Raw genomic sequence first — 19,297 nt, forward strand, 5'->3', positions numbered from 1 at the left:
GATACTACACTCCCAATTCTGTGGGTGAGGAGCCTCAGCGGGCCCCAGCTTCAGTCAGCTCATCTCTGCTCCAATGTCCAAGGACACCAAAGCTGACACACCTAATTACCAAGGGCTACAGCTACAGTCCTTGGAAGGCCTGTCCCCTCACTTATCAGGGCCCTGAGTGGAGGGGACTGAATACCAGGGCTGCCCACTGGAGCTCCCATGGCTGCCCGTGGAGCTTGGGTTTCCTCACAGCATGGCTGCCAAAGGGCCAACTCCTTCCTTGGCATCACAGGGCTCCCAGAGCCAGCATCCTGGTGAACAATGGGGAAGCCACACTGGGGGTCACTCAGCCTCACACCCACCACATTCCACCAATCAAGGCAGTCAGGAGGGAACCCAGATCCACGGCAAGGGGACAGACACCCTGCATCTCAGTGACAGCAATGGCGAGATTGGCCACCATGTTTTAAAAACTACAGCTTTTCGCCCAGCTCAGCCACCAGCTGTTTCCAATTTGCTCTGAGTTCTAACTCAGTGTTTGTGACTTCAACACCTCAGCCCCGTCCTCGTTGGGCAGCCTCACCCTCAAGAGCCCCTCAAAGCCCCTGTATCCCCTACTGTGTCCGGAATTGGTGGGTTCTTGGTCTCACTGACTTCAAGAATGAAGCCGTGGACCCTCGCAGTGAGTGTTACAGCTCTTACGGTGGCGTGTCTGGAGTCTGTCCCTTCTGATGTTCGGATGTGTTTGGAGTTTCTTCCTTCTGGTGGGTTCGTGGTCTCGCTGGCTCAGGAGTGAAGCTGCAGACCTTCGCGGTGAGTGTTACAGCTCTTAAAGCAGCGCGTCTGGAGTTGTTCGTTCCTCCCAGTGGGCTCGTGGTCTCGCTGGGCTCAGGAGTGAAGCTGCAGATCTTCCCGGTGAGTGTTACAGCTCATAAAAGCAGCGTGGACCCAAAGAGTGAGCAGTAGCAAGAGCGAAAGAACAAAGCTTCCACAGCGTGGAAGGGGACCCGAGCGGGTTGCCAATGCTGGCTCAGGCAGCCTGCTTTTATTCTCTTATCTGGCCCCACCCACATCCTGCTGATTGGTAGAGCCGAGTGGCCTGTTTTGTCAGGGGGCTGATTGGTGCGTTTACAATCCCTGAGCTAGATATAAAGACTCTCCAGGTCCCCACCAGACTCAGGAGCCCAGCTGGCTTCACCTAGTGGATCCCGCACCGGGGCTGCAGGTGGAGCTGCCTGCCAGTCCTGTGCCGTGCGCTCGCATTCCTCAGCCCTTGGGTGGTTGATGGGACTGGGCGCCGTGGAGCAGGGGGTGGCGCTCGTTGGGGAGGCTCGGGCCGCACAGGAGCCCATGGAGTGGGTGGGAGGCTCAGGCATGGCGGGCTGCAGGTCCCGAGCCCTGCCCCATGGGAAGGCAGCCAAGGCCCGGTGAGAAATCGAGCACAGCGCCGGTGGGCCAGCACTGCTGGGGGACTCAGTACACCCTCCGCAGCCACTGGCCCGGGTGCTAAGTCCCCCATTGCCCGGGGCCAGCAGGGCTGGCTGGCTGGCTGCTCCGAGTGCGGGGCCCACCAAGCCCACGCCCACCCGGAACTCCAGCTGGCCCGCAAGTGCCGCACACAGCCCCGGTTCCCGCTCGTGCCTCTCCCTCACCTCCCTGCAAACTGAGGGAGTGGGCTCCGGCCTTGGCCAGCCCAGAAAGGGGCTCCCACAGTGCAGTGGGGGACTGAAGGGCTCCTCAAATGCCACCAAAGTGGGAGCCCAGGCAGGGGAGGTGCCGAGAGCAAGCGAGGGCTCTGAGGACTGCCAGCACGCTGTCACCTCTCACTATCAGTACATACACACATCCTTCTCCCGCTAAAAGTAACACGTCTTGTCCATTCTCCTCCAACCCCCAACCTCTCACTGCCATCCCAGAACCTGGGACACACTAGGCAGGCACTGCATGCTCTCCGAGGGGTAGATGGCAGCAGATTGAGTGGACCCTGTGCAGCCAGAGACAGAAACTGTGACGCTGAAAAACACCATGTTAGGAATGACAGGGACGTGCCCACCTGGCCTGGGTGAGCAGGTGGCGGTGGGGTGGGATGCACAGAGGGCACAGCTGGAGAGACCCCCCAGGGTCCAGCGAGGGAGGCGGGGCCCCCCAGCAAGCAACAGGAGCTGGTTCAGGGGCCCCTTCTCAGAGGAGAGGGTTCACAGCAGGACTGGAAACAGGGTGCCACGTGGGAGGTCTGAGACAAAATTAAACCACAGGTGCCACCACGGAGACAAGACCTGCCCCAGGAAGTGGAGCCATAAGAACTGGAGGGCCCTTGGTGTCCTGAAAGGACAATAAAAGGCTAAAACACAGCCTGTGTGCAAGGATGTTCAAAATATCATTCCTAACAGCCTCAAACTGGAAGCCGAGCGGGCAGCAGACACCCGTGGCGGATATAAATGTGCCTAAATTGTGGCAGACACACACACCGGAATACACGGTGGCAAGGCAAGAGAAGAAGACCCTGGGTGAGCTCAAGCCAAATGTCACAGACGGATGCTGAGTGACACGCATGAGGATGTGCTACAGAACCCAAGGCACACAGAGTCAAGCCAGCCAAGATTAACCTGCGCTGTGATCAGCTGGGGAGTGGTGAGCAGGGGGGCCCAGGGCCCTGTGCTCTGCTCCTCTTCCCAGGCATCGCAGGGCTGGCTCCATTTGTGAAGATTCAAGGGCCGCACACTGAGGCTAGGAGTGCTTCACAGTAAATTCTGCAAATATCTCACGCAGAAGGAAGGAGGAGATGGAAAGATGAAAACAGCAAACCCGGCGAGAGGGCTTCGCCGCTGCTGCTTCCTGTCGATGACCTTCCCTTGACTCCAAGAGGGGAAAGGAGGCAGGGAGAGGGGTCACCGCCCAGACGGGTGAGGGGATCCACTGCAAAGTAGTGGGCCATGGGGCCGACCCAGCTGCTCTAAGAAGAAGGCAGCAAAGCCAGTTGAGGACCAACCAGCTCACAGCGGTCAGAGCACTTGCAATGTCCACCGTCCACTGGCTGGCTGTATCCTGCTGCCCTCCTGGGACACGTCCACAGAGAATGTGCACCAGCAAGGCCACCAAGCAGGCCACACCTGGATCACTCTGACGACCACGAGGCCAGAGTCTCAGACCATGGAATCTGCTCTTCATGTCAGCTCTGATCAGACAGGCACTTGGAAGAGTCACAACGCAAAGAACAGCACGGGCCACGCTCGTTAGGGTTTACACAGGCATCAGCAACAGCTCTGATCCTCAGGCAAGCCTCCCAGCCATTCTCAGCCCCAGCAGCAGAAGGCCCCGCAAAGCTCAGGATAACTGCACTGTAGCAAATGTCTCCTGTGCAGCAGGAGGCATGCTCTGCCTCCTCCAGCAGCAAGGAGAGGGCCCCCAGCCCAGCAGTTTGGGGAGGGTGACACCAGCCCGAACGGACTCCCGGCCTGACACAATTCATGAATAAGGCTGTGCTTGGCAAAGTGTTTTTCCGTCTGTAGCAACTACAATGTAAGTGCTTGAAAAGGCTTCAGAGTAGTCCTGACACAAAATGTCTCAGTGGAAGTCTCCAGATGACACCATCACTTATTTAGAGAATGCCACTGTGGCCTGAGCATGGTCTCCTCGCTGAGAAAAGAGAAAGGGGAGAAAATGTGTCTGCATTCTCAGGGCTCCTTCATTTCCACCGCGAGACGTCTGTGCTAAGCCATCTATCCCTTCTGCAGCCCTAAATGTGCTAATTATTAAATGACACTCTCTTCCAGTTGAAATAAAACCTGTGCCCACTGGCTGGAGTCACAGAGCGGTTACTTGTAAATAAATGGAGTCTGTATCTCCCCAAAGGCTTGATTCCAGGTCCTGCAGTGACTGGTGTCTATTTTAAAAATCGCCTTCTCACCACCTCTCTGGTTTTGCCAAGCTGGCAAAAACCAAGCCCTGCTCCAACCGTGCTCTTGTGGAAGGAACTGGAACATGAGGATGGCAGATCCCTGCACGGAGAGACCTCAGCCCCACAGAACATCCAGGACGCAGCCGCTGCTTACAGGCAAGACCAAGGGAGCCAGGCGGCTTCGCAGGATTCCACATTTGAAACCCAAGCCACTGCCCTCAGCATTCAAAGACAAGCCAGATATCCAATTCCGCCTGCTCAAGAGCTTTCCTTTGACCCAGTTTTCCTGCCCTGTTGTTCTCGGGCTTGCGGTCCAACACCAGCCCCTGGGGTAGGCACTGTGCTGAAGGCTCTAAGGCATGTCCAGCCCCAGAAATGTGGGGATTAGCCTCACTGAAAGGAAAATCAAGCGGTAGAGGAGTACATGGTCAAAGTCAGCCAACGTGAGAAATAAGATAATAATACATAGTGTACACACATTGACTTCATGCTAAAATTTTTACATTTCCATGCAGTTACACATAGGGCCAGATGTCACATGGGGGTCAGTAGTTCTCAATCTGGGGGTTGCAAACACAGTTTTTCAACAAATATAATCAAATAAAAATATCAGGGGGTGTCACAGATAGTTAAGGGCGGCTGTTATGAGCAAAACTTAGTGGCATGTGTGCATCTGTGTGCTGTGTGTGTGTGCGTGTGTGCCTGTGCTGCCTCACAATATAAAATGCATGTGGGTCACTGTCAGCATCTGAAGCCAGCCAGGCATGAGACACCCACACAGCCAGGCTTCCTGATGGTCAAGAAGCTTTTGTATTGTAATAAAAAATGTTTTAGCAATATGGTCCATGCACTGAAACCTCTCTGAGGCTTGGTTTCAAACATGACACTGAATTCCACATGCGTCTCAGTTCAAACATGGGCAAGAAGGGATATTACAGGAGTCATCTCATTTAATAATCCTACAGTCCCCCAACAACCACTGAGGGACAACCCCACTAAGGAAGAGGGCGGGCCCCACTGAGGCTGCGCACAATCTGGCAGGCACAGAAGGGCTTCCGGGCTCCCCCAGGAACTGGAGCCCTAAAGATGACACTGCGGCCACCCCGCCCTGCAGGCCCACCTGCAGCTGGGCTGCATCCGGGAGAGGCAAGCGAGGGGCTGGCCGGCTTCACTGCCTGCGTGCCCTTTAGGAGCAGAACAAGCTGCAAAACACCCACCTGCTCTGGGAACAAGGCAGGCATGACCAGTCTAGGAAAAGTGTGCAAAGCTCTCAAGACTCCGATGCATACGGGGTGTGTGTGTGCTGTGTGTGCTGTGGCACGTGCAGCATATGACTGTGTGGTGTTATGTGTGGGGTTTGATGTGTGGTGTGTGGTGTGTATGTGTACAGTGTGTTGTGTGTGTTTTGTGTGTGTGTGTGGCATGGTATGTGTATGTACCATGTGGTGGGTTTGTGTAGTGTGTGTGGTGTGTATGGACTGGGTGTGTGGGGTGGGGAGGTATGTGTATGGTGTGTGTATACATGGTGGGGTATGTGTGTAGTATGGGGTGTTCGTGGTGTGATGTGTGGTGTATGTATGCAGTATATATGTAGTGTGTGTGTGGTGTGGTGTGTGTATGTAGTGTGGTGGCTGTGTGTGTGGTATGTGATGTGGTGTATGGATGTGTTGTGTGTTATGTGTGTGTGGTGTGGCAGGTATGTGTGAAGTGTGTGGTAGGGGGAATGTGTGGTGTGGTGTGTGGATGTATTGTGTGGTGGGTGTGTGGTGGTGGATGTGTTGTGTGGTGTGTGTGTAATGTGTGTATACTGGGTGTTTATGGTGTGGGGGGTATGTGTGCAGTGTGTGGTATGGGGTGTGTGGTGTGATGTGTATGTGTGTGTTGTTTGGTGTGTGTGTACTGGGTGTGTGGTGGAGGGATATGTGTGTAGTATGTTGTGTGTGTGTGTGTGTGTTCTAGAGCTACATTTTTCAACCTTTTCCTTTGTATTTCTCCTCTGTGATTTCCATAACAAGTATTGCTGCAGAAAATCAGAGAAATGTAGACAAGCACCAAGGAGAAAACAGAAGGCACGTCATCAACTAAACATCTGACTCGCATTTTGGACACGGTCTAGTTCTTTCTAGGCAATTTTAAGTCCTTGCCGTGCATGTTGGTTCACAAACTGTTCTCAACACATGATGTACTATGCTGACTTCTCATCTCATTAGGCATATTTTACACTAGATTTTTAAAGAGTGACCAATGTTACTATGGCACATCCTGCCTAACTATTTCACTGTCAGTAGCTGCCCAGGTTATATCTGGATTTTCTATTTATAAACACTGAGAAACACCCTTTTCAATAAATGCTTCTTAACATTCATGATTCTTTAAATAAACTAAATGTCTAGCTCATTCAGACTCCAATGGCCAAAGGGTACATGCGCCTTTAAAATCTTTAAAACATTAACCGGGCTGGGCACGGTGGCTCACACCTGTAATCCTAGCACTTTGGGAGGCCAAGACAGGAGGATCACCTGAGGTCGGGAGTTCAAGACCAGCCTGACCAACATGGAGAAACCCCATCTCTAGTAAAAATACAAAATTAGCCGGGCATGGTGGCGCATGCCTGTAATCCCAGCTACTCGGGAGGCTGAGGCAGGAGAATCACTTGAACCTGGGAGGCAGAGGTTGCAGTGAGCCAAGATCGCATCATTGCACTCCAGCCTGGGCAACAAAAGCGAAACTCCATCTCAAAAAAAAAAAAAAAAAAAAAAACACTAACCAACTGCCACCTCCTAGTGCATGCATTGGATGCTGGACCTCAGTACAGAGCATCGAATCACAACTCCTGGCTTCACCACTTCTTGGCTGAGCAGCTTCAAGAATAACATTCTTATTCTCTCTGTTCTCACCTGTAAACAAGAGGGGAGAACTGACCCAGTCTTACAGGACTGTGGTCAGAATTCCATGAGATGGACAGAGTTTGGCATATCATTTATAACAAGGTCACCATGAACGTCATCTAGCATTCTTGTCCCATAACTTCTTTCCCTTGTCTCCAATCTTTGTCTTTCCAATTCATCACTCTGAAATGCCAGAGTTACTCCTGAGACATCGATCTGATTGCTTTATTTACTGCTCAAATACCTGCATAATTATGCTGAGTGAAAGAAGCCAGACTCAAAGGCTACAATCTGTATAATTCCTTCTCTATGAAATTCTGGAAAAGCCTAGAGGGATGGAAAACAGGTCAGTGGTTGCTAGGTCTGGGGAAAGGAAACTGACTACAAAGGGGCACAAGACGGAATTTTTGGAGTTACAAAAATTTTCCATACCTTGATTTGGTGTGGAAATGATTTGGTATGGTTATATTTACCAAAACCACATGCATTAACCAAAACCCACAGAATGGCACATTTAACAGGAAAGATTTCACTGTATATAAAATTATAGCTCAATAAATCACACAAATAACCAGAACTGACTCAAACAGAAACAGAAAATCTTCATAGTCCTAAGTTAAGGGATTTAATTCATAATTAAAAGCCTCTCCATAAAGAAAACCCCGGACAGGCTGGGCACAGTGGCTCACACCTGTAAGCTCAGCACTTCAGAAGGCCAAAGCAGGAAGATGGCTTGAGGTTAGGAGTTCAAGGCCAGCCTGGGAATCACAGTGAAACTCTGTCTCTGCTAAAATTCAAAAAAATTAGCCAGGCATAGTGGTGCATGCTTGTAATCCCAGCTACTCTGGAGGCTGAGGCAGGAAGATCACTTGAGCCCAGGAAGTCAAGGCTGCAGTGAGCTATGATTGAGCTATGATTGTACCACTGCACTCCAGCCTGGACAACATAGTGAGACCTTGTCTCCAAAAAGGGAAAGGAAGGGAAGGTGAGGGGAGGAGAGGGCAAGAGAAGCCCAATCCTACAAAGACTATTCAAAAATAGTAAGAGGAACCACTTCTCAAATCATTGTGTGGGGCAAACTTTACTTTGATACCAATACAAAAGACAGTACCAGAAAAGAAAACGATATCCCTCATGACATAGCCACAAATATCCTTAATAAAATTGCAGCAAATCAAATCCAGCAATATATAAATATATATATAATATATAAAATAAATATATAAAAAAGATACATAATTACCAAGTGGGATTTGTGCCAGAAATGCAAGAATGATTTAACATTCAAAAGTTAACCAGTGTAATTCACCATATTTACAAACAAAAAATGAAAAACCCTATGATCATCTCAACAGATACAGAAAAAGTATATGAGGAAATTCAACACCTACTCATGATAAAAGCTCTCAACAAATTAAAAAACTTTCACCGCCTTGTAAAAGGCACTTCATATCTTTACCTAACATCATACTTAACAACAACAACAAAACTTGAAATTCTTCCTTCCTAAGATTGGGAACAGGCAAGAATGTCCACTTTTATCACTTCTATTAATCATTGTACTGAAAGTCCTAGAAGTGAAAGAAAAGAAGAAAAAGAAGTAAAAGGCATTCTAACTGGAAAGAAACTGGTCTTTATTCATAATCATCAGAATTATCTATATGAAAGATCTTGAGGGACTACAAAAAAAGCTACTTAAATAGAGACTTAGCAAAGTTCACAGGATAAACAAAAAATAGAAAAAATCAACTGTATTTCTATATATCGCAATTAACAACTGTAAAATAAAATTTTTAAAATCCTTGTATAATAATACGAAATACTTATGAGTAAATCTGATAAAACATGTACAAGACCTGTACACTCAAAACTACAAAACACTGCTGAAAGAAATAAAGGAAGATGAAAATAGAGGGAGATTCCATACTCATTGGTCAAGAGACCAAATATTGTTACAATGTTTTTTCCCAAATTGATCTAAGGAGTTAATACAATTCCGGCCAAAATCCAAGCAGGCTTGCTGTAGAAACTGACAAACTGATCTTAAGTATATAAGAAAATGCAAAGGATCTAGAACCGACACTACAATTTTGAAAATGAAGCAAAATTGTCATGCTACCTGACTTCAGGAGTTACTACAGAGACAGTGTGATACTGGGACCTATGAGGAATAAGCCATAATGGAACAGAACAGAATCCAGAAACAAAGGCACACAGATATGGTCAATTACTTTACAAACATGGTACCAACATAATTCACTGGAGAAAGAATAGGCTTGTTGTTGATGTTTACTTTAAAACAAACGGTGTGAGAACAATCGGATGTCTACATGTAAAACAATGAACCTCAATCCTTAGCTCTTTCCATTAAAAATTAACTCGAAATGGATCACAGATCTTTTTTTTTTTTTTTTGAGAACAGAGTCTCACTCTGTCACCCAGGCTGGAGTGCAATGGTGCGATCTCAGCTCATTGCAACCTCCGCCTCCCAGGTTCAAGTGATTCTCCTGCCTCAGGCTCCCAAGAAGCTGGGATTACATACGTGCACCATCACACCCGGCTAATTTTTGTACTTTTAGTAGAGACAAGGTTTCACCATATTGGCCAGGCTGGTCTCAAACTCCTGACCTCAGGTGTTCCACTCAGCTCAGCCTCCCGAACTGTTGGGATTACAGGCGTGAGCCACCACGCCCAGCAAAAATGGATCTCAGATCTAAACATAAAAGCTACAATTACCACATTTTCAGAAGAAAACACAGAAAATCTTTATCACTATGGGTTAGACAAAGATTTCTTAAATAGGGTACAAAAAGCACAAACCATTAAAACAACTTAAAACCAAAAAGTCTGCCCATTGAAAGATATAACGGATAAAAAGGCAAGCCATACATTGAGAGAAAATATTTGCAATACAAATATCTGACAAAAGGTTTGAGTCAAGAATATGTAAAGAACACTTACAACTCACATGTAAGAAGACAACCCAATTAAAAAGTGATCAAAAGATCTGAACAGACACTTCACAAAAGAATATACACAAATAGCTAATAAGCACATGAAAAGACGCTCAACTAAAACTGCACGGATACAGCACTACCACATTTCCACTAGAATAGCTAAAATTAATAAGACTGACAACAGCAAGTGTTGGCACAGACGTAAACCAACTGCAACTCTCATGCGTTAGCAGTGGGAACGTAAAATGATACAAGCGCTTTGCAAAGCAGTTTGCCAGATTTTTAATCAAGTTAAACATCTACTTACCATGAAACCCTGTAATTCCACTTGTAGGTAGTTACGCAGGAGAAATAAAAACATATGTCCACGCTAAGATTTGCCCACGAATGCTCACAGCATGTCTTATATCATCTTTTATTGTGGTAAAATACTCGTAAGATAAAATTTACCATTTTAAAGCGTATAATCCAGTGGCATTTAGTACATTCGCAATGTTATGTAACCATCACCCCTATCTAGTTCCAGGACCTCAAAAGGAACCCCAATGCATATTAAGTGTTCACTTCCCATTCCCCCACCTCCCCAGCCCCTGGCAACCACTAACGTGTTTTCTGTCTGGAAAGATCTGCCCATTCTGAACATTTCATATCAATGAAATAATACAATATGCAGCTATTAATCTGTGCCTGGCTACCTTCACTTAGAATAATGTTTTTGAGGTTAATTCACATTGTAGCATGTATCAGCGCTTCACTCCTTTTTATGGCTGAATCATAGACCATGTATGAATATACCACATTTAGCTTACCCATTCATCCACTGCTGGACATCTGGGTTTCTGTCCTTTGGCTACTGGAATAGTGCCACTGTGAACAGCCGTGTATAAGTTTTTGTATGAGTCCCTGCTTTCAATTCTTTTAGGTATATACCTAGGAGTGGGACTGCTAGGTCATATGGTAATTCTGTATTTAACTTTTTGAGGAATCTCCAAACTTTTTTCCAAAACAGCTACACCATTTTACGTTTCTATCTGGAGTGTATGAGGGTTCTAATTTCTCCATAACCTCACCTATGCTTGTTATTTCCCTCCACCCTCCTTTTTTTTTTTTCAATTAGAGCTAGTAGGGTGCAAGGTGGTATCTCACTGTGGCTTTGATTCACATTTCCCTAACAACTAATGATGTTAAGCACCTTCTCACATGTTTATCGGCCGTTTGTAAATCACCTTTATTGACACATTTACCCATGTTTTAACTGGCAGTTTTTGTGGTTGAGTTGTAGCTCCCAGCACTTTGATTCACAATAAACCCAGAAGAGGAAACAATTCAAACGTCTACCAACTATTCAGCAATAAAAGGACATGAAGTGCCGGTATGCACAGCAACATGTAAGAATCTCAAAAACATTATGCAGAGTGAAAGGAGCTAGACAAAAGAGTATGCAGATGGTCCATTTACAATGGTTTCATTTATGATTTTTTGGCTTTACAATGCTGTGAAAGCCATTCGAATCCAGTAGAAACGGTACTGCGAGTATCCACACAACCATTCTGCTTTTCACTGTCAGTGCGGCATTCAATAAATTATATTCAACACTTTATTATAAAAAAGGCTTTGTGTTAGATGACTCTGCCCAACTGTAGGCTAATATAAGTGTTCTGTGCACGCTGAAGGTGGGCTAGCCTAAGGTATGCTTTTGGGCGGGTCAGGTGTATCAAACACATTTTTGACTTAGGATATCTTCAACTTAATGATGGGTTTATGATTAGGATGTAATCCCATCACAAGTCTAGGAGCAACTGTCAAATATATGCTCCCACTTTGAAAGTATTGAAGAAATAAATCCAATTTATAATAATCTAATCTATGCAGATCAGTAATTGCTGGGAAGAGGGGGTTGAGTGAAAAGGGGCAACAGGGAAATTTAGGGGGATTCTCAGGGCCATATGGTCTCTGTGGCAACTGCTCACCTCTGCTGCAATAGCATAAAAGCAGCCATAGATAATTCTGAAATAAATTGGCCCAGCACACTTGACCTGCAGGCCCAAGCTTACCAAATCCTGGTCTATATCCTGATTATGGTGTCAGTCACATGGCTATCTACATGTGTCAAAACTCAGTTAACTGTGTGTTTGAAGTGAATACATTTTGTCATAATTCATGTCAATAAAACTGAGTAGGACAGCATTGCCTCTAGTGGGACTCCATGTGGAAAGCACCCCAAGTCTAAGGTGCATCCAACCTGGGGACCGCTACTTTCTCCCCATGGGCCTGTCCCACCCACTCCCAAGTGTGGGCCTGTCTTAGGGCAGCAGTTCAAAAGCCTCTGGGGAGCCTGTTAAAACAGATGGCTGAGGCTGGGCACCGTGGCTCACACCTGTAATCCCAGCACTTTGGGAGGCCAAGGAGGGTGGATCACCTGAGCTCAGGAGATCGAGACCATCCTGGCCAACATGGTGAAACGCTGTCTCTACTAAAATACAAAAAATTAGCCGGGCATGGTGGCGTGTGCCTGTAGTCCCAGCTACTCAGGAGGCTGAGGCAGGGGAATGGCTTGAACCCACAAGGCAGAGGTTGCAGTGAGCTGAGATCACACCACTGCATGCCAGCCTGGCGACAGAGCAAGACTCTGTCTCAAAAACAACAACAACAACAACAACAACAACAACAAAAAACAGATGGCTGGTCCCACCCCACAGTTCCAGATGCCAGGGAGACTCTGCATTTCCCAGGGGTGCAATGCCGCTGGTGCGGGGACCACTCTCAGAGAAGCACACTCCCATTCCTCCAGCGTTCAGTCCACGTGGAACTGAGAGTCACTGTTGCAGGCAAAATGCAGGCCATCCCTGCCTGGCCTGGAGACAATGCCAGCGCTCACTAAGGTGATGAGGAAAATGCTCACAGTCCACCAGCGATGGGACAGCCCCATGCATCTGTGGGCCCCGGGGCCAAGAGGAGGCACAGCGCACACCGAGAGTCAACAGCAGCTCATAGGGACCCTCCACCAAAGGGGCGGCCCCAGCCAGTCTCTGTCCCTCCCACCCACCTCACGGCTTCCTCCCGCTCTGCTCCATCCTTCTCTTCAGGATGCAAACCTTCCAAGCGGGCCTCCCTCAGCCCTATCTGCCCATGACCCCCCTCCACTTCCCCACTGCCCTTCACGGCAGCAAAATTCTTGAAAAAGCAATAGGGTCCTGCTGTCCCAAATTCCCCTCCTTCCTTCTCTCAAGAAACTCACCCCATACTTCAGCCCACCATCCCAGACCACATGGATAAACCCCAGGTTGTCTTCGGTTCTCACCTTCGTGACCTCCGCTGTCACCCTCCCTCTCACGCAAGCTGCATGTGGCCTCTAGGATGCCCTCAGAACCCTCTGGTTATCCCCTACCTCGCTGGCCGCACCTTCTTGGTTTCTTGTTCCAGGCTCAGTCCTCGGACCTCTTCTCTTCTCCATCTACCTCAACTCCCTAGTGGTCTCATCCAAACTCCCTTTCAAAATGTCATCTCTATAGCTATAATATATTGCCAAGATTAGGGTCCCAGCTCAGAGCACTCCCCCAAACTCCAGATCCCTTCCTCCAACTTCCTCCTCCCCACCTCCACTGGGACACTTCAGTAGGGCTCTCACCTGTACTATCTTGCGAGCCACACCATCCCTCTGAATCCTCACAACTGCTCCCCTGAAGACCTCAGTCTCAGAGTGATGGCAACTCTACCCTTCCAACACCCGATCCAAGACTCTTGGGTCATCCTGGACCCCTTGCTTGCTGCAACAGCCCTCATGGGATCCATCACAGTCCTGTTGGCTCCGTCTTCGCAGAACACCTGCAATCAGCCTGCCTCCCACCCGAGGAGACTGCCCAAGCTCCTGCAAGGCCCGCCCCGCACCACCCTCCTACCATTGCTCATGTGTGCCTAAGTGTCCCCTCACCACTCCTCACCTCCCCTACATCTAGGGCTCAGCAAGGCACAGGGGCCACCTGATTTTAAATCACAACCACCCTCTCAACAAACCACTGGCCCCTTAAGCGGCTGGACCTAGAACTATCTATCTCCCCTCTCATTAGCCTCCCATCTCCCTCCACTTGACCATATTCCCCGGCACCCCAGCCATGACTGACATTCAATACGTGTTTTCTGGGGAAGCAGTGAAACTTCATCAAGTGGACAAGTGCAAGAGTTGGGAGGGCCCTGAAAGGTAAGCAGTTCCTTCAGGTCAGGAACCTAAGACACAGGAGCATCACCCACCAGGGACCAAACGTGCCGGCACTGTGACCTGCCCAGATGGCTCAGCTCCTTGTGGGCCCTCAGAAGGAGGGGGCTATACAGGATAAGTGTGATCCAGATGGGGGAAAAGAATGTGCATCCACCCACTGGGTGGTTCTGTGCAGGCGCAAAGGCAGGCAGCTCCTGGCAGCACGACAATGAACATGTGCCAAGACCCTCAGCCCTCAAAGATGGCCCAGGGCTCAGAGCCCCGCCACAGCCCTGCTGCAGCACAGGGCTGTGCCCTCACAGCACATGGGACACACCGGTCAGGAACAACAACAAACAAAAGCTCCTAAACTCCCAGTGAGAACCAAGTGGGTCAATTGCAGGCCTAACGGGAAACTTTCTGTCCTTCCAAACAAAATCAAAACACACACACAAATCAGAAGGCCTAACAAACACCCAAATTCTACATCAAGGCAAATTACGTTCTGGCTGCTCAAGCAACTCTAATTTCTTGCAACAGATCAGGAAAATACAAAAACTGTTACAATTCTAAGCAATTTCTACTTTTTACTTTGTAGACTTCTATGCAGCACGCACCACTTATGTTTTTGCTATAGCTTTAGGTTACTTAACATATCCTTTACTAAATGGAAGAAGAAAACAAAGACACCACAGGAAATGCTGGAACAAGCCCCAGGTCCAGGTCAGCCAACCAGCAATGGGGACCCCTCTGGCGCAGGCTCCAGACCAGACTTGGCCTTTGTTTCTGTACTGAGTGTAAGGATAACCCTTCTGTGGCTGGATTGTACTATTATTTAATTGTCAGGGTCTTCGTCTTGTCTCCCCTAATGCTGATAGTAGCATATTGATTTCTATCCTTCATAGCCCACAAAGCACATATTCAGAGGGTCAATAACTGTTGATTCATTGATTGCCTCATGGAAGCCAATTCATCTGTTATTAAGATGTGTAGAAACATGAACTTCCACAAATCAAATTCTATTTAAAACGCCAGAGGAAAGTATATGACCTAATGAAGACCACTTTTTGAAAATTCATTTTGATATTCCAAAAATAATTCCTTGTAACAGAAACAAACCATACATAAGTACAAAAAGAAGACAAAGTACAGGTTCCCTCTTCCTCTTCCCTCTCCTCCCCCAACACACACTCACTCACATTCACACACGCCCCACCCTTTGCTAACTGTGGAGTGCTGCTTTCACTCAGGGCTGAGTCCCTAGAGCCTGGGGCAGCGCCTGGCACCAGGTCCACATAGGCGGCTCCATAATGATCTGCTGAATACCAGGTGTGTGTCCTTCCAGATGGGCTTCCATGCTGAGCGCCTGCACTTGTGCATGGAGAGGGCACATTCTCTATAGTCTACACTAAGGAGTGACATTTCTACTTAATAGATTGGCACATCTTTTAAAGTAAACCTTTGAATGATGCCATCATGAAGTAAAGAATCCAATGGCATGTTTTACAGGGAGGAATTGGAGATCTCCGATTATTATTCACTTTTCATGATGGAGAATTTTCAAAGTGCATGCAAGTAGGCAGAACAGAACAAAGAACCCAGGTACTCTCATCCAGACCCCAAACTGTCCACTCAGACTATCTCGCCCCTTCTCATCCCCTCTGCTTCCCCACCCCACATTAATCTGAGGCAGATCCCAAACATCATTTTATCTACCAACACTCAGTATCTATTGCTAAAGGGTGAAAGTTATTCTAACATAACCACGATGCTGTGATTAAGGAATTCCTTAAAATCATCATTCACTCCACAAATGTCCATGAGACACATCAATAGCCTAGTTTTCAAAGGAGTGATGCTTGGATCAAATGCTGATCCAAGTGACAGCTCTGGATCAGGCTTTGATCGAAGCCAGAAATCTTGGGGTGCCACTTAGATGTGATCCAGGGCAGGGATGCAGTCATTGCTTTCATGGGCAGCATCTGAAACTTCTGGACCAAATAACAGGACCCTGCCTGCCCCCCACTGAGGCTTGCACAGGTGCTGTGGGAAGGCAGCTGCTGATGCCCCAGGGGAAGCAGCAAGGCAGTAGAAAGCTGGGGCCCCTGCTGTGACACCCCCAGCTAAAGGCAAATTCGCTCAGGGAGGGTCACAGAAGCTGAAATGTGAGCCACAAGCAGCAAAGCAATTTGCTTATCCCAAGGATCGCCTTAACTAGTGCACCGAAAACACCACCCAGCTTCCAGGGAAGGCCCTGGCACACTCTCTCCACCTGACTGAATCAGCAGCTATCTCCTCCAGCAGCCCTGGACCCTGGACGGCAATGGTGATGGGGATGGAGATGCAATGGGCAGGGCTGAGGAACTGCACCTGCCAAGCCCAGGGCGGACCCTGGCCCAGGGAAGAGAGGACCCACCCCAGGTGCCTCTGCCACCTCCCTTCTCACCTTCTAGTCTTCTTCCTGGAATTGTCCAAGTTCAAAGAAGAAATAACTGCCCTGGTTGGGAACAGCAGGCAGCAGCCTTTCTCTCAGCAACTAAGCTCAACAGTCAGCCGATGGCACGTTTATTTCTATATTTTCACGTGGCAAGTTTCATCCCCATGGGTCCTAGCTCCAACCCTGGAGCTCTGGCTCCAGGGGTCAGGAGGAGAATCTGCAACCACCCTCCTGGACCCGCCCATCCCTCCCTCCCCAACAGAAATGGAACCAAGAGAGGCAGAAGCCTGAACAGGCTCAATGCAGAAGCACAGAAGATAGAGAAAACCATTGATCTTTGCAATGCATTATTGATTTTGCTGTTGTGCTGGCAGTAGCGGACGTTCCCTCCCTCCTCAGTCAAAGCTGGCCATTAGCATGCACTCCCAAGCTTTGGCCTAGACACATCCACTTGGTGTGGGGAAAGCGGCTCTAGGTAACATCTGCCTCCAGCGGTCCACATGGAGAGGACTGTCCACAAGTGGATGATGTCACCAAGGACATCTCCCTGGCCCCAGACCCACTGGATATCAAATGCAACATGGTCGCTGGTCTTGCACTCTAAACCTCAGCCCAGGACCCCAGGCACTCAGGGGGGTCTGTGCAAGGCTGCATTTTCAACAGACTCTGGGTGTGCTTCTCAGGAGGTGGGCCCCCTCCCATGGAGTCCCTCCCTTGTGCTGTGCTGCAAGACCTTGGGCTGGCATGGCAGCTGGGGCTCTGCATCCCCACGGTGGCCTTTTGCCTGTCTGCACTCTGAAATACAGCCACTGAGTTCCACCGTCTACCAACTCCTAAGCGGCCCACCCTCCTGGGACCCCAGGGCTGCTCCTGGCACCAGTGATGTGTTTTTATTTCTTTGTTTGACTCGCTGAGTGTACCACGTACACTTTTCTCAGTCTGAAGGTCTGGCCTTATGGGAGGGCAGTCTTTGCTCACAGAAACAGGCCAGTGCATCCCTCATCCTCCCACCCCAGCCTCCCTGGTGGGTATGCTGAGCCCGCCTGCTTTCTTCTTCTGGCTGACGACTACCAAGACATGATATACACAGACACCAACTGTCAAAATGACAATCAGGGCATTATCAGCTCTACCAGAATCCTGCCCCTGCACTGGCCAGAGCTGCCTGTTTCTGGGACACAGTAAACATTCCCAAATAACCTCGCCTGGGCAGCCAGCAGGCAGGCCCCAGGCCTAGGACACATATGAGGCGACAGGCCACTGGTGTCACGTCACCCCCAGGAAAGGAAACTTCCATTCCGTGGCGCCTGGTGGATTTGAAAAGACTCAGAACAGCAGGGTGAGATGCTTGGCCCCAGGCCCCACGTCCAGCTTGGCCTTCGGGGGCCTGGCCACCCACGAGCCTGGGATGTGCTCAACACAGAGTGAGGTTTTCAAAACAAAAGCAAAGCAACTTCATGTGGAAAACGTTCCGGAAAGCAGGACCCAGCCCTCGACACCAGTCCTCATCTGACGCAAACTGCCCACCTACAGACTCCCATTCACCCACTCCCCCACCTACCCCCCAAAATACTAAGCCAGACAAATAAAGAGGACAACCACGAGTTCAACTCTCCTTTACACGTTTTTACTGGCATAACCCCAGTACAGCCAGCCCCTTGCAGCTCACTAGGCGGCTGCAACAGGTGCAGCCCAAGCTAAGGCTTGTGGTTCTCCTGGGCTGTTCTAGAATAATGCAACCAAAACCCGAAAGGAAACCGAGGCCTGCAGCACTCACTGCCAAGGCGGCGACCTGACCACTGCGGCCCAACCTGCCCCACCTGTCTGAGTGCGCGGCGCCGGGTCCAGTGCACAGGGTCCGCGGCCTCCGCGACCAAAATAGAAGCCCGCGGGGACCCGGCCAGAGCCCGGCTGGCCGGAGTGGGGCCTGACCTGGCGGGGCCGGACTGGGCGGGCCGGGGCGCGACGGGGCCTGGCCGAGCGCACCGCCCCCTCCCTGGCCCGGGTCTGCAGCGCGCCCCCGCTCCCCCGCGCCCAGAGGAGCCACCTGCGCGCAGGGACTGGGGAGGCAACCGGGAAGGGGAGAAGGCCGGGGAGGGATAGCAGAGAGGTCCAGGGGGTCGGAGGGGTCCGGGTAGGTGTCTCTGGGAGGCGTCCCAGGAGGGGCCCCGGGGGGATCCAGGAAGGAGTCCAGGGGTCCGGGGATCCCAGAAGGAGGCTCCTGCAGGGGTTCGGGAAGGGCCCCGAGGGTCGGTGAGGAGCCTAGGGGTGTGGAGTGGGGGCTCCGCGGAGGGTCCAGGCCGCCCCCAGCGCACCTGCCCGGCCCCGCGCGCCCTCCCTCCCGCGCCAGCCCGGCCGCTTACCTGCAGCGCGCGTCCTGCCCGCGGCGGCTCCCGGCCGGGCGAGTTCGGGCGCCAGGAATGGCGGCGGCGGCGGCGGCGGCGGCGGCGGCGGGAGGCGGCCGGGCCGGGGAGGGGGTGGCGGGGAGGCCCGGCGGCGGCAGCGGCGGCTGGGATGCTGCGGCGCGCGAGGGCGCTGAGGCCGGCTCGGGGACGGAGGGCGCGGGGCGGGCGCGCAGGCCCCTCCTCCGCTCCCCCTCCCTTCCCGCCTCCTCCCCTTTCCCTTCCCCTCCCCCTTCTTCTCGTCCCTCCTCTGGCCCTGCCCCTTTCTTCCTCCTCCCTCCTCCTCTCCCCTGCTCACCTCCCTCCTTCCCCTCCCCCAACCTTTCTTTTCCTCCCTTCTCTTTTTCCTCCTCTTTCTTCACCTTCGCAACACTCTTCCACCTCTCTCCCCTTCTCCCCACTTTTGCTCCCCACTCCTTCCTCCTCACCTCCCATCTCTCTTGCCTCCCCGCCAGGCCCAGAGAGTTGTCCCTCAGCCCTGGGTTGGTCTCTGCTGAGTCAAGCACCCGTTCCCAGGACCAAGAGGTGCCCT

At 50.3% G+C, this 19,297-nt stretch overlaps 1 protein-coding gene across 11 annotated transcripts in view; it reads right to left on the reverse strand.

The window, feature by feature from the left end:
- The window catches only part of SEMA4D (semaphorin 4D), a 137,044-nt gene extending 118,102 nt beyond the window's left edge, over positions 1–18,942 (reverse strand). For 3 of the 11 annotated variants that reach the window (XM_055350834.2, XM_063696546.1, XM_055350836.2), the window contains exon 1: positions 18,727–18,941. The gene's annotated coding sequence lies outside the window, so the exon portion shown is untranslated. Of the gene's footprint in view, positions 1–690; positions 1,630–18,726 lie in introns of those variants that run through there. The other 8 variants (XM_055350827.2, XM_055350822.2, XM_055350823.2 and 5 more) reach the window with 5 other exon arrangements.
- Between the last annotated feature and the right edge of the window lie 355 nt (positions 18,943–19,297).

The sequence above is a fragment of the Gorilla gorilla genome, chromosome 13 (genome assembly GCF_029281585.2).
Source record: "Gorilla gorilla gorilla isolate KB3781 chromosome 13, NHGRI_mGorGor1-v2.1_pri, whole genome shotgun sequence".
NCBI lineage: Eukaryota > Metazoa > Chordata > Mammalia > Primates > Hominidae > Gorilla > Gorilla gorilla.